We start from the raw sequence: 13,828 nt of genomic DNA on the forward strand, positions 1-13,828 counted from the left end.
CCAATCAATTGATAAAGAACCAGCTGTTTCTGGTCAGTGATTTAAATGGTGACTCTGTGGGGGCAGGAGAGAACCTTCATTCACCACCAATAATTTTGAAATTATACCAGAAAAGGAGTTAATGTGAGCAGAATACTGTTTTAAAAAATATCACCTATCATCTATTTTTTGCCAGGATGTCAAATGCATCAGCATGACTCAAAAATGATGAGATATATCGTTCTAAGTAATCTCTGAGCTTAGAGCCACCAGCTTCTCTGTTTTCCTTCATGGAAGACAGAGTGTGTGGTGTAGTTGGCTGAGAAGAATAGACATGGTCTAGACTCAGTGAATAATAAATGTTTGTAAAATAAAAGAATGAGTGAAAACCAGTAAAAAGTGAAAGGGTCAACAACTCATTCAAACATATCTTATGTATCAATTTAGTTTCTGATAACAGAAAAAGAAATGAGAGCTGGGATTCAGAGGTTCTCTTGCATACTCTGGTCCTAGGATAGTTATTTTTTCACCTCGTTATGATAAAATACCCAACTTGGACTATTTAACAGCAGGAAAGGTTTGTTTGGCTCACATAATGGCAATGTATGTGGTAGACAATGTTTCTTCTCGTGCTGGATGAACAGCAGAGAAATCAAGAAAGGGATTTAGGGCTTTTACAAACATATCTTCTACTTCTTTCAACTAGCTCAAAAGCTTCCAGAACATCCCCAAACTGCAATGCTGGCTGGAGACAAATTGGTCAATTCATGAACCTGTGGAGGGCATCTCATATCAAGCCATAACTCTCTACCTTCTCTCTCCAAGGGCTCATGGCCATCTCCTAATGCATAAAGTATTTAGACACTCTCCAAGAGTCTCCAAAGTCTTAATATTTTAAACATTACTTGTCTCTGGTATTGGAGCTCTTGATATGATGCTATTGCCTTTCTGTTTGCAGCCTTAGGGACCTCGCTTATGGACTGGTCCCACTCCTTGACTACTGTTTTATTCAGCAGACGGTCTATGTTCCTGTTAGCAATATCTAACTTTTTTTTCATCTTCTGGAAGACAGGAAGAAGAAAGAGTAAGGGAAGGAACAACTTTAGGCGTGGGAACAACTTTCAAAAGCATGTTCCCAGTGGCCTGCCTGCTCCAGTAAGCCCCACCTTTTTAAGTTCCCCAAACTTCCAAAGATAAACCCACCAGCTAGAGAGCATTGTGAAATTCTTTACACTGTGATGGACATTTAATATGTAAACTACAACTGTTCTCCATCTGTGTTTTAGGTTGATCGAAAGAAATAGAGAATTAACAGCACTCACCACAATACCTTTATGTTTGTCCTCCTTGCTCTGGGCCCAAAGACTTTACTCTCTAATATCAAGACTTCCTAACATTTTCTGTTGATGACTGCTTTCTGCCCAAGAAGTGTTTTAATGACTCCAGGAATGCAGGCATATGAAATGGATATGCATCTCAAGCATCTATTGTTAATATATCATGAAATTGATTTTAAAACACTACTTTGGTGGACATTATCTCACATATTAAAATTGATAGGAGGGCTGAAAGACGGTTCAGTCAACATCATCCTTATCACATGAGCACAAGAACTGGAATTTTATCTCTAGTCCCCACATAAAAGCCAGATCTGGCGGTACATATCTATATCTCAATACTAGGGAGGTAGACACAGGAGGATCTCTGGGTCTTGCTGGCCAGTTGGCTTCACCAAATTAGTGATTTTCAGGTTCAGTAAGACGTCCTGTTTCAAAAAAAAAAAAAAAAAATAAGGTGTTGGAGAACCGGGGCACAACACACAACATCAGCTTTGGGTATTTGCACACAAACACGACCCAACACAAAAACACTTGTATATGAACTAGTGAACATCAAATCTATATTCAAAAATCTTGAACTCAGATTCACAGACCAGTGAAGTGGATATGCTTGTTTATTTTTACAAATGCATCTTGGGGTCTGGAGAGGTTGGTCAGTGCCTATGAGTAGTAGTTACTTTTGCAGAGGGCACTGATTCAGTTCCCTGTATCAACTTTATAGCTAACAACTATCTATAACTCCAGTTTCAGGGAATATGATGCCCTTTTCTGGTCTCCATGGACACTGAATGCATTTGGCACATAGACATTCACACAAACAAAATACCCATACACATTCAATGCAAATAAAAATAATTTTGTCCTGCTTAATTATTTAATAATGCAGGACACTGAATAGCTTCACTGTCTCGCAAAGTTAGTATTTTGATTTGATAGTTCTTAAATGCTGAGAATGCCACTTTGTCTAAATATGTAGTATAAAACAGCAAGCGTGTGTTTAGGACCATCTCATTAATTTTTGGAAACTCTGCCTAATCCCAAGTTCAATTTAATTTAATAGTTATTTTTTTAAGTGACAAGTTAGCAACTCAAACAGCAATTTTAAAAATCAAAGATTCTAGCACAGTAACAATTCAAAAATATACATACTTACTTGATCTTTGCATGGTGGGGAATATCAGTAAGAAAATATTAAAGGTCTTTGTTTTCTAGGCTTAACTCTGGTGTTTCTATAAGAGAAAACTTGGCACATACAGTGAGAAGACCCATTATAATTCACAGCAAATCCATAGTGCTGAATCTGAGGTGGTGTGGCAATGTCCATTGGTGTTGAGTCACATGACAGCAAGTTCTATGAAATGTGTACTTGTGTCCAGTTCAGAATGAAAGATGCAGTGGAGTCCTATGATGCAACATAGACAGAAGCTTCCAGAAACAGCTTAGTCTAATTCCATGCTCTACTTTTAATTAATTCTTGGTCATTGGCCATTCAAAACCCTTTCACTCTGAACAAGTTTGTCATAACCTTTGGGTTCTATTCCATGACTTCATGTAGCATTGTGATAATGCAGTTTAAGAAGCTGGACCTTATTCTACTTGTTCTGATCTAGGAAAGAACAATGACTTAATGTCTTTGTTGCCGGAATGCTAATAATTCTGAAGATTTTAGAAGCATGGCAGATCATTATTAACCAACAATATTAGCTTAATATATGTTATATGGAGGTTTTAACATCAGAAGCTCTCCTGGATCCTATCTAATCTCATCCTGTGACTCAGGGATATTCTTTTAGTATTTAATAGTTTATAAAAGAGACATATTCCCAATTTTTGTGACCTTTGGCCATGGAACTTTGGCCCAACAATATCCATCTTACCTGTTGGTACCAACATTTCAGTCCAAACATCTCACTGTACAAGGGAGGTAGAGAAAGGGTCAGTTAGTGGTAAGAAATAGCCTGGTTCATAACCGATTCATAAAAAATCAGGTCATTTAGATAGACATGTCAAAATATCCCGTAATCATAGTCAAGTCAATTTAGAATCCTGAGTAAGAGATGCTGGGTATTGCTTGAGAATTCACCCTGAGTTATTACAATTTGCTAGACAAGCATTCTACCACCTAGCTAAATCCCCAACCTGGAGTCCTGTGCTTTCCTTGCTGTTGCTATTGCTAAACACTACTGCTCTGCCTTTAGGTATCCATAGTGGTAATGAGTGCTAACCAGCAGGAGTGACTTCCTGTACAGCTGTCTACACAGAGCACTGACTCATTCTCTTAGGACATTTCAGATCAGTGTCAAAGGCTCTAAGGGAGGATTGCCTCAGGAGTTTGCCTTTGTTCCTGACCCCAAACTCCTAAAGCAGTCACTGGTTGTTCTTTGTTCCCTTGGTCCATTCTGGCTGCTCTCAAGAGATTTTAATGAACCTGCATACCTACTGTGTGAGATAATGATAACCAAAGGTCGTGAGTGGTGGTGGGTGCAAATTCTGGCCTTAAATGTGGGATAATAGGACAGTGAGGATGCAGGACAGAAAACAACATCCATTCATCAGAATCTGCAGTTTGAAGTGGAGGCAAAGCATTCTCCATGGCAAGCTCTGAAATTCTTTATCTTTTCTTGTCTGAACTTAAATTTTAAGGAGACGAGGGTTTGATTCTGTCTCTGTCTTATTCTCTCTCTCTCTCTCTCTCTCTCTCTCTCTCTCTCTCTCTCTCTCTCTCTCTTTCTCTCCTCACTCACATTTCAGATCAGTGTCAAAGGCTCTAAGGGAAATGGAGTCCATTCCCTTACTGTTGGCATTATTTCCCAAGTGACCATAGTTGTCTTGCCTATACCTATTTTTTTAAAGTATTTTCTCAGATGGTTTCAGAATTTCTGGCTTTACATTAATGTGGTTTAATCTATTTGGAGTTGATTATCACACATGGTGAGAGACAGAGATCTTTCTTGTTCAGAAGTAAACTGCTCACTTTCTTGTTCAGAAGTAAAGCTACTTTTCTCAACTTATTTAATCTATAAATGGAAAATCCTCACATACTAAAAAATTCAGGTGATGAGATCAATGATATTTCCCAGAAATTGTGTAGAACACTATGCTAAAGACAAAGAAATAGCCAGTATGAGCAAATACTTACATTAGAGCTCTGTCACCACAGGGCATACCTACCTTCAGAAATGATTTCCACCAAATGTCTCATCCTAAGGAGCAAAAAGGCTCGCTTCTTAGGAGTTCGGAAAGGAAACACTAAAAACGAAGCTCCTGTTTGTTGGATGGACTTTTCTCTACCCTGTGACACATGCTCGGTTATGGTGTCCAACCTGGACTCAGCGTGTGGAGGCGTTAAAAGGGAGTTTTGCTTAAGAATATTTGCTCACAATAGAGAGGAAGTGAGAGCTGGGAGGACAGTCTGAGAAGTGCGCTGGTGCTTTTGCAAGGCTGTTAGCCAACATTCTTGGCATTGTTTGACTCTATAAGCTATTTTGAGTGAAGACGGCTTGGTTATATAGATGAACAAGGAGCTCTAGGCTAGTGAGAAGAGATGGAGAAGGATCAAGGAGGTCATGTCAACATGCTGTGCCTGAGAAACACTCTGATGAACCCATGCAGGTGCTGTGGAGGCGGTGTAGGGATACAGAGTAGGTCAGGGCAGAAGATAAAGAACAAAGGAAAAAAAGTCTACTCCAAGCTCAGGCCTCCCAGGCCCAGCAGTTTCTGAGATGCTATTTCATCATCAAACCCTGTGCTCAAAATCCAGATCTCTGCATCCTGTTCTTCTATCCCTTATATCCTTCCCAGTTTTAAAGAAAAACTTAAGCAGATATAAAAGGAATTGAGCAACACACTAGAAGGAAACATTTTCCACGCTCATGGATTGGAAGAATTATTATTTTGAAAATGGCCATTCTACCAAAAGCAATCTACAGATTCAATGTAATCTTTATTGAAATCCCAATGTCAGTCTTCAGGGGAAAAATGTAATATAATTCATATGAAGTTTCAAAATATTCTAAATAAACAAATCAACCGTGAACAAAAAGATCAAGACAGGATATATTATTATATTAGTTTCAAGTTACACTGTGTAGCCATAATGACAGAAATGATAAAATATTAGTATAAAAACAGATGTGTAGATCAATGAAGTATAATAGGCAACCCAGATATGAGCAATAGCTACCCAAGTTTTGGCAAAGATACCAAATAGTGTATATTGAAGGTCAAATATGACCTCTTTAACAAATTGTGCTAAAAGAACTAATTATACCTTAATTACCTGTAAAAAAAAACTATATCTCTGTCTCTCACCATGTATAATAATCAACTCCAAATAGATTAATCCACATTAATGTAAAGCCAGAAATTCTAAAACCATCTGAGAAAATACTTAAAAAATTAGGTAAAGGTAAAACAACTATGGTCACTTGGGAAATAATGCCAACTGTAAGCAAAATGGACCCCATTGAATTAAAAAAAAAAACTCTCTAAAACCAAACAAAAATTAATTTTGTGCAGACATAGCCTACAAAGCGAGAGAGAAATCTTGGCTAATTTGATATCTGATAGAAGACTAGAGTACACAAAGAACTCAGAACGCTAAGTGATAGTAAATCAATAATCTAATCAGTAAGAGTGGGTTAATGAAATGAATACAGTTCTCCAATGATGAAGTACAAATGGTAAATAAATGTGTGAGAAAAGTTTCAAAATCAGTCCTCTCAGAGACTGGCCAATCAAAACTACAGTGACAATTCAACTCACCCAGCTCTGAATGGCAGTCCTTAATAAAGTCAATAACAAATTCTGATGAAGACATGGACCAAAGAAAACCCTTCTTCCATGCTGGTAAGACTGTAAAGTAGTCTAGCCAGTATGCAAATCATCATGGAGAGTCTTCAAAATTGAAAAACAGGTCTACCATATGACCCACTGAAGGGACTTACATGAAAGACTTAAGTCAATAGATCAGAGAAGCAGGTTCCCAGCCAGTTTTCCTATGGCATTATTCACAGTGGCTAAATTAGGGAACCACCCTAGGTCTGTATCAGCAGAAGAATGAATAAACAAAAGGTGTTTGTATGTGGAATTTTTCAGCCTTAAAAGAAAAGCAAAGTCATTTCCAGGGGGAAAAATGCTTTTAACCAGAGGTTATTATATTAAGGGAATCAAGTCATTATTAATTTTTCATTTGTGTATGTTAGATTTTATATAGATACATAAAAGCAAGAACATGCCTGTGTGTGATGAAAGTAGAAAGAAGACTGTCAAGGATAACAAAAGAGACTGACCAGAGAGGGGAAAAGTCAGAAAGGGGAAGACAGAGCTATGCCCAACATACATTACATATTTGCAATAAAATCTCCTTATGAAACCCAGTACTATGTGCAATGAATGTACATCAATGAAAACACGGTTTACAAATTAGGCATATGTTATTATCATCTCCATGAAAGTAATAACCATATTTTTGTGTAAGTTTGGGTCCAAATAAAGACCATACATTAAATTCACATTTATAACTCAGATTTGTGGTTTGTGGTTTCTGTCTTTACTTCAAAAGATTAGCAACAAGTTAACCATCATTAAAATACCAGTTTGTTTGGAGCATATTGCATCATCTAGATTTCAGTGACTGCATTCTCATGATATTATTGAACATACTCCTTTGACCTTGGATTTCCTGTAGGAAATTGACTATCACATATATAATCTGGTCACACTCAGATTTGTTTTTGACAGGAATATTTTAAGGGTATCTTGTTGGATTGTTCCTCACCTGTATGTTTGGTTTCACTATGATTGACCAAATCTATTAATTTTATTTGAGATTTATAAAATTTAAATTCTGCTATTTTTCTCATTTGTTAATTGATATGTATCCCATAGGAGTATTTTGCCCTTATTAGCTATTTAGGCACAATTCTAGAGTCTGTGGCTATGTTTATATATTTGCTTGGTGTTGAATGTCTGCTGGTTTTTAAATATAATACCGTATTTCTGAACTTCTATCTGTAAAATGCCTAGATATGTAATTAATACACACACACACACACATCTTTATATTTACCTATATCTCTAATCTATATATCTATATATGGCTATCTATAGATGACATTTCTATGTTCTTGGAGTTCAGCTGGTTATCTGAGTTGGAACTCCAGTATATATTTAGGATCATAATGGTGGAAAACAACCTGTTTTAATTCTCGAGGCTAAGGGAGAAAGGAGACAGCACATGCCAAATAAACTTTCAGAAGGTTTTAGTTTGAATGGAGGAAACTGGATGTCATAGTTAAGGTTTCCATTGCTCTGAGGAGACACCATGACCAAAGCAACTCTTTTAATTAGGGCTGGCTTACAGGTTCAGAGGTTTGGTCCATTATCATCAAGGTGGGAGCGTGGCAGCATAACAGAATGTGGGGATCCACAGAGAGCAGAAGGGGACTGTCTCCTGTGGGCAGCCAGGTGGAGACACTTCCATACTGGTCAGAGCCTGAGCACAGGAGGCCTCAAAGCTTACCTACACAAAGACACACTTCCTTTAACAAGGCCACACCTCCTATTAGTGCCATTCCCTGTGTCTAAGCATTCGAACACTTGAATTCATGGAGTTCAAACTTATTCAAACCACTACACTAGGTAAAATTGTTTCACATTGTGTGTGTGTGTGTGTGTGTGTGTGTGTGTGTGTGTGTGTGTGCTGAACCAAAAAAAAAATTCCTGTGTATTAATCATTATTTACTCTGGGTTGAATGTTCCCTCACATTGCCCTGGTAAGAGAGACAGAAACTTTAAGAGGTCGTTAGGTTTGCCCTCATCAACAGATTAATGCTAATACTGAGGGTGTGGTTAGTTATTATTAGTTCATCATACACTTGCCCTGAGCTCACTGCTTTGCAGATGATTGCTTGCCGTTCTTTCATATTGTAACATAGCATGATGGCATGGACAGATACTGCTCCTTGCCTCTGAAAATCCTAGTCTCAAGTCCCAAAGCCCAAGTAAATTCTTCTTTATTATCATTTATGCACTCTCAAGGTATTCTACAATAGCATGGAATGAAGGGCAATGGAGTAACTCTTTTTAATTATAATTTACGCACTCTTTGGTATTCTACTGTAATAGCATGGAATGAGCACTGGCGCTGTCAGACGCATGCTTAGAAGGTGGTTTGTTTTAGCAGGTGCTACTTATATTACATTTGATATGTACTAGTTTAGTTCATTTGTGTTGTTTTGGAGTTATGGTTACTTTTAGTCAGTAAATTTCTTTTACTGACTACTAATTTTCCCAGGTCACCAAATATCTTTATTACTTAAGAAAGCTTACATCCTTATGTAGAACTAAATTTTTTTTTTGCTTTTCTTTTTTTTAATTCGATATATTTTTATTTACATTTCAAATGATTTCCCCTTTTCTAGCCCCCACTCCCCAAAAGTCCCATAAGCCCCCTTTTCTCCCCCTGTACTCACACCCACCCCTTCCCACTTCCCCATTCTGGTTTTGCCGAATACTGCTTCACTGAGTCTTTCCAGAACAGGGGGACACTCCTCCTTTCTTCTTGTACCTCATTTGATGTGTGGATTATGTTTTGGGTATTCCAGTTTTCTAGGTTAATATCCACTTATTAGTGAGTGCATACCATGATTCATCTTTTGAGTCTGGGTTACCTCACTTAGTATGATGTTCTCTAGCTCCATCCATTTGCCTAAGAATTTCATGAATTCCTTGTTTCTAATGGCTGAATAGTACTCCATTGTGTAGATATACCACATTTTTTGCATCCACTCTTCTGTTGAGGGATACCTGGGTTCTTTCCAGCATTAGTTTAAGGCACCATGCTAACTCTGATTTGGGTCCCTATGAAAGAAGCCTGCATGTTATACATTTGAGAAATGACGTCTTCCCGCGTCGGCTTCTACGTGTATCTGGCCACTGCCTTGTTAATTGGTGGCTCTGATTAAGCTGTATCTGGAATTCAATGGTGTGTGCTAGAGGGAAACTCAGAAAAAGGAGCTGCATCAGTGGAGGAGCCCTTGGGCTTCCTTCTTGCCTTAACATCATCTCAAGTTGTGGAACACAAGGGGCTCTCCTGTGCTTTTCAATGGGACCTTATGAGAGTTGGTGAATAGAGGCCAGATCTGTATGTTATCATTTGGAAAGATTAAAATACACACACACACACACACACAGACACACACACACACATACCATATGGGGGAGGGGGGATAAGGAGGGGAAAGGGAGGGAGAGAAAGAGTAACAGTGAGTAGTATACAGTCTACATACAAATATGAAACATACAAATGTGAAACAACTGTCTCTGACTTTAAAATGGTGTTTCAGTTGGTAAGGAAACCGGTGCTTAGATACTAATGATAATAAAGGGGCCTGGATGGTTTTAATTTTGATGAGTATTGGAAATCATAAGGAAAGGATAGGTGGGAGGGCAGAAATTGAAAGCAAAAAGGAAGGAAAGGAGGAAGGAAGGAAGGAAGGAAGGAAGGAAGGAAGGAAGGAAGGAAGGAAGGAAGGAAGGAAGGAGAGAGAAAAGAAGAGAAATAAAAGCTTTATTTTGGGGGCTTATCCCAGAGACCCAGACTTGATTGTTTCTCAACAGGGATCAGACACTCAGAATTGTTAGGCTTTCTTGATACTTTGCCCACACAGCAAGGCTCAGAATCTCCACCCTTGCTACCAAGCCTTGATCACTATCAGAGCAACCACCCAGCCCACACACTCTTCCACTCACAGCTACAGGCCTCTGTTTTCTTCTTCTTTCTCATATCACTTACATTTCATTATGAAGGGGGAACTCTCCAGCACATGGCGGTAAGTGCTTCTGAAGGCTGGCTGGCTTCAACAGTTCAAGTCTTTTTCTTAGTAGCCACAGAAATCCCCTGCTTTCCTCTGGAGAGAATTGAAGAGTTTGAAGTTAAAGGTTCTCACAGCAGGTATCACTGGCTGTGACCTAAGAACTTTACTTGCTTCCTCCTTTGTCTTTGGATTTATGAAGCCATTTTGAAAATATTATCACTTAGGAGGAAAGAAAACAAAGTTAAATAATGTTTACCAAGTCATATGAAAATCCTGGAACCTGTTTTTCTCTGTGAATGGTCTTGATTCGAAAATTTGGGCTTCAACCAGTCCCTTTTGGAAAACCTTAAAAATGGGTATCCTGATGCCACCCAGCCTAACTGAAAAGAATTTGTGGAGATTGGGACACTGGCATTGTAATTTTGCTTCATTCGTGAGTATTTTGTATAGGTATCCAATGAAATTATTGTTATGTATCATTGTAGCTTTCAAGGAAGTTTTCCAGGGACTCTAACGTGTCCTGTGTTGAGGACCAGATGACAATCTTCTGTCCCCTCTTCAAATAACTTGAAACCTAGTAATCCGTAGAAGTTTCTATTTCTGTTCTTCTCTCCTCTAGCTTTTGTCAGTTTTGAAGTACTTTGTTTTTATGAATGTCACATATCCTTGTGACAGGTCTTAAAGGCTACCTAGTAAGATGAGCAATGGCCTTCAAAGATGAGGCATCCTAGTTTCTGGAAACCAGGCGTAGGTTATTCTGCTTGGGAAACAGGATTTTGTAGATGTAATTAAAGCTTAGAGAGATCACCTGATAACAAGTAGGTCCAATGTAATCACAAGATCCTCATAAGACAGAAGCAAGTGGATGAGATCTGTGGAGGACAGAGGTCAGGACCAGGGGCAAAGATTAGAAGATGCTATTCTGCTGGCTTGAAGTGTAGGCATTCAGGAAGACACTATTTTTGGATAGCAGTGCAGGCATTGAGGAAGTCTCCAAAGAAAGAGAAAAGGCAAGGGAAGCGATTCTTTCCTAGGGCCTTCAGAGGGAAGCCAGTCACTCCTGTATCTCTGCCTTTGAGGCCCATCCAGACTTCTGACTCTCAGAGGGGGAAGACAGTAAATGTGAGCTGTGAATCTGTTAAACCAGCTACAGAAAGCTATACTGTTTTAGTAGAAAGCATCCAGGAACCTTGGGTTCCTTGTCTGCTACTAGGATTAGCACTGGGTTGTTGAGATAAAGTATCAAACATCTGTAAACTCAGCTGGTGCTTTGGGAAAAGGTGTATGAATTATAGCACTAGGGGCCAGGTCTGGATGACTGACCGCTTTTCATTTATAAATGTAACACCCCCCCCCCACACACACACACACAGGCTCCATCCTTCCACACAGCTGAGTTCAGCTCATATCTTCAAAGGGAGTCAACATTCCTCAAGTTCAGCCTGTGCTGTTTTGCTGCCTGCAGTATGTTAGCTCTAATGGGAGGTCTTATTTACTACCTTGTCATAGACATTTGTCAAAATCAGAAGTTACCATGACCTAGCATGAGTATATTTTTTAAACTACTTGTGGAAAATAGAAATGAAGCAACTTTCCTGATGGCAGGGACTCAGAGGTCCATTATTTACTCCAATCTCTAAGCCACCTCTGCGCCAGCCAGAACTGAACAGTGCCCACAAAGATTTCTGGGTGAAAGACTTTTCACTGGAATTGAAAAAGCATTCTTCCAAATGTGTTAGTTTGTTCAATTCGTTTTGATATTATGCACTTTATATTTCTGATAATAGGTACACCCACCCTTGGTTGAACTTTCTTTAATATAGTAAAATGATAGTCAATTTTTGTGGCTTTTTATCCCCTTAGAAAATACTTTGATGTTAAGAGGATTTGACCAAGGATCTTCTAGACTAGCCTTTCTTAGCTGGGAAATAAAGCATGCCTTTGCTCTCAAGGGGACATTATCAATACATGAAGGTATCTTTTGGTTGTCACAACTAAGGAAGGGTGCTGGTCACATCTAGTATGTACAGACCAGGAATCTCCCTCAACATCCTATAATTCATTAGGAAGGAAAGCACCCCTCAGCCACAGCAAAGAACGAACCAGTCTAAAGCATCAATAATGTTGCTTCTGAGGAGTTCTGTCATAGACTAATATTTTGCAATCTTTAGTGTGCATGGGAGTCATCCAGGGATCCAGTTCAAATGAGGACAAGGAATGTTAGGACTAGGGAGGGACACGAGAGCCTACTCCTCTGGCAACGCCCTGTGTGTAGGCCTTGTTAAAGGAAGGACTTCACTGTAAGAGTGAGTGTTCTATAATTCTAAAGGACGTGGCTTGTCTGTCTCATGTCATGACTAGAACTAGTACTGGCACAGTAAAGTTTTATAGGGAATATTTTTGACAGCATGGCTAGGTAGACAAAGAAACAAGGGTGTAAATGGATATGCAGACAGACAAAAGCCCCAGTTTCCCTATAGGTCTCCATCAAAGAATCTCAGAAGCCCTTTTCTAAAGAAAATGAAATTTTTCTCTCAGGAAACTCAGGAATATGTCAAAATCCATCCCTGGATCATGGCAGCCATAAAGGGCTTCAAACCAAAGCAACTGGATGATTCTTTGGCATTAGCTGTATGCTTGTTTGGGTATCGTGAATCTAGTTGAGGATCTTCCCTTTCTATAGAACATGCTTATTTGGGGTTTGTTTCTTAGGCTGTCGTTCTGAGAACTGGGTGTGGAAGTCTGAACGGAGATGATGTAAGAACAGAGGATATGCCAGGCAGGCAGGTAAAGAGTCACAAGCCTACGGGGAAAGATCTCAAGATGTTCTCTTTAGATGTGCCAAGGACATCTGAAAGTTTCTGCTGGTTTTCCACAGCTCTCCAAAGTTTCAATTCCCCCATCAGAAGCACTGTCAGACATACATTCATCACACAGGCGATCTGGGCATGGCCAATGGCAGTTCGTTGCTCTTATTTATTTAAGTAAATTAGTTTCAGGGTACTAGATGTCTGTGACTCTTCCATAACCAGAAGTAGTTGCTGTCTTCTCTGTGTTCACAGTGAGTACCGTACTCATACTTCAGAACCCACATGCCAATGGTAACATTTCCAAGAGATGAAGATCCTGTAACTTTACTGGGACCAGCCAGGGATTCAGAGCCGCTTTAGTGTAGCGTTAACTGGAAGTGAGCTTTATGTTGTTTCTAAAATATGTTACAGAAGCCCTTAAGGGGAAACCAACTTCTTGGATGTTTTCAATAGAAACTAGACTTTTGTAGTATGGGGTGATTTAAGGATCCTTCTTTACTGGATTTTCCACCTTACAGTTTCTACCATGCTGTTCAACGTGTCCTGTCATCTATTGTCTGACTCTAGACTACCTTTGTAGATTTTTTACTTTCTGTGTGGGCACAGTGGGAAACAGACTGAAGGCAAAGTAAGTATAGAAATGGAACATCCTCAACTAGATTGACAACGCCCAAACAAGCTTACAGCTGGGTCATATGTAACAGCCGAAACAAGATACCTAATTCTAAGGTTTGTTAACAAGGCAAAGTTACCTCATTATACTGAACTTATTAGGTTACACTGTAGGACAGAAATCAATAGACAGGCGCAATAGCATTAGCATTAACCCAAGGGAGGATGGAAAAGAGAGGAAAGAGAGAAGCGAAAGAGGGAAGGGGAG

General features: G+C 39.1%; 1 protein-coding gene across 2 annotated transcripts in view; it reads left to right on the top strand.

Moving 5' to 3' along the window:
- Positions 1 to 13,828, top strand: part of LOC127666193 (transmembrane protein 45A) — an 80,324-nt gene that overhangs the window by 37,790 nt on the left and 28,706 nt on the right. The gene's annotated exons all lie outside the window — the stretch shown is intronic.

This window comes from Apodemus sylvaticus, chromosome 15 (genome assembly GCF_947179515.1).
Source record: "Apodemus sylvaticus chromosome 15, mApoSyl1.1, whole genome shotgun sequence".
Classification (NCBI taxonomy): domain Eukaryota; kingdom Metazoa; phylum Chordata; class Mammalia; order Rodentia; family Muridae; genus Apodemus; species Apodemus sylvaticus.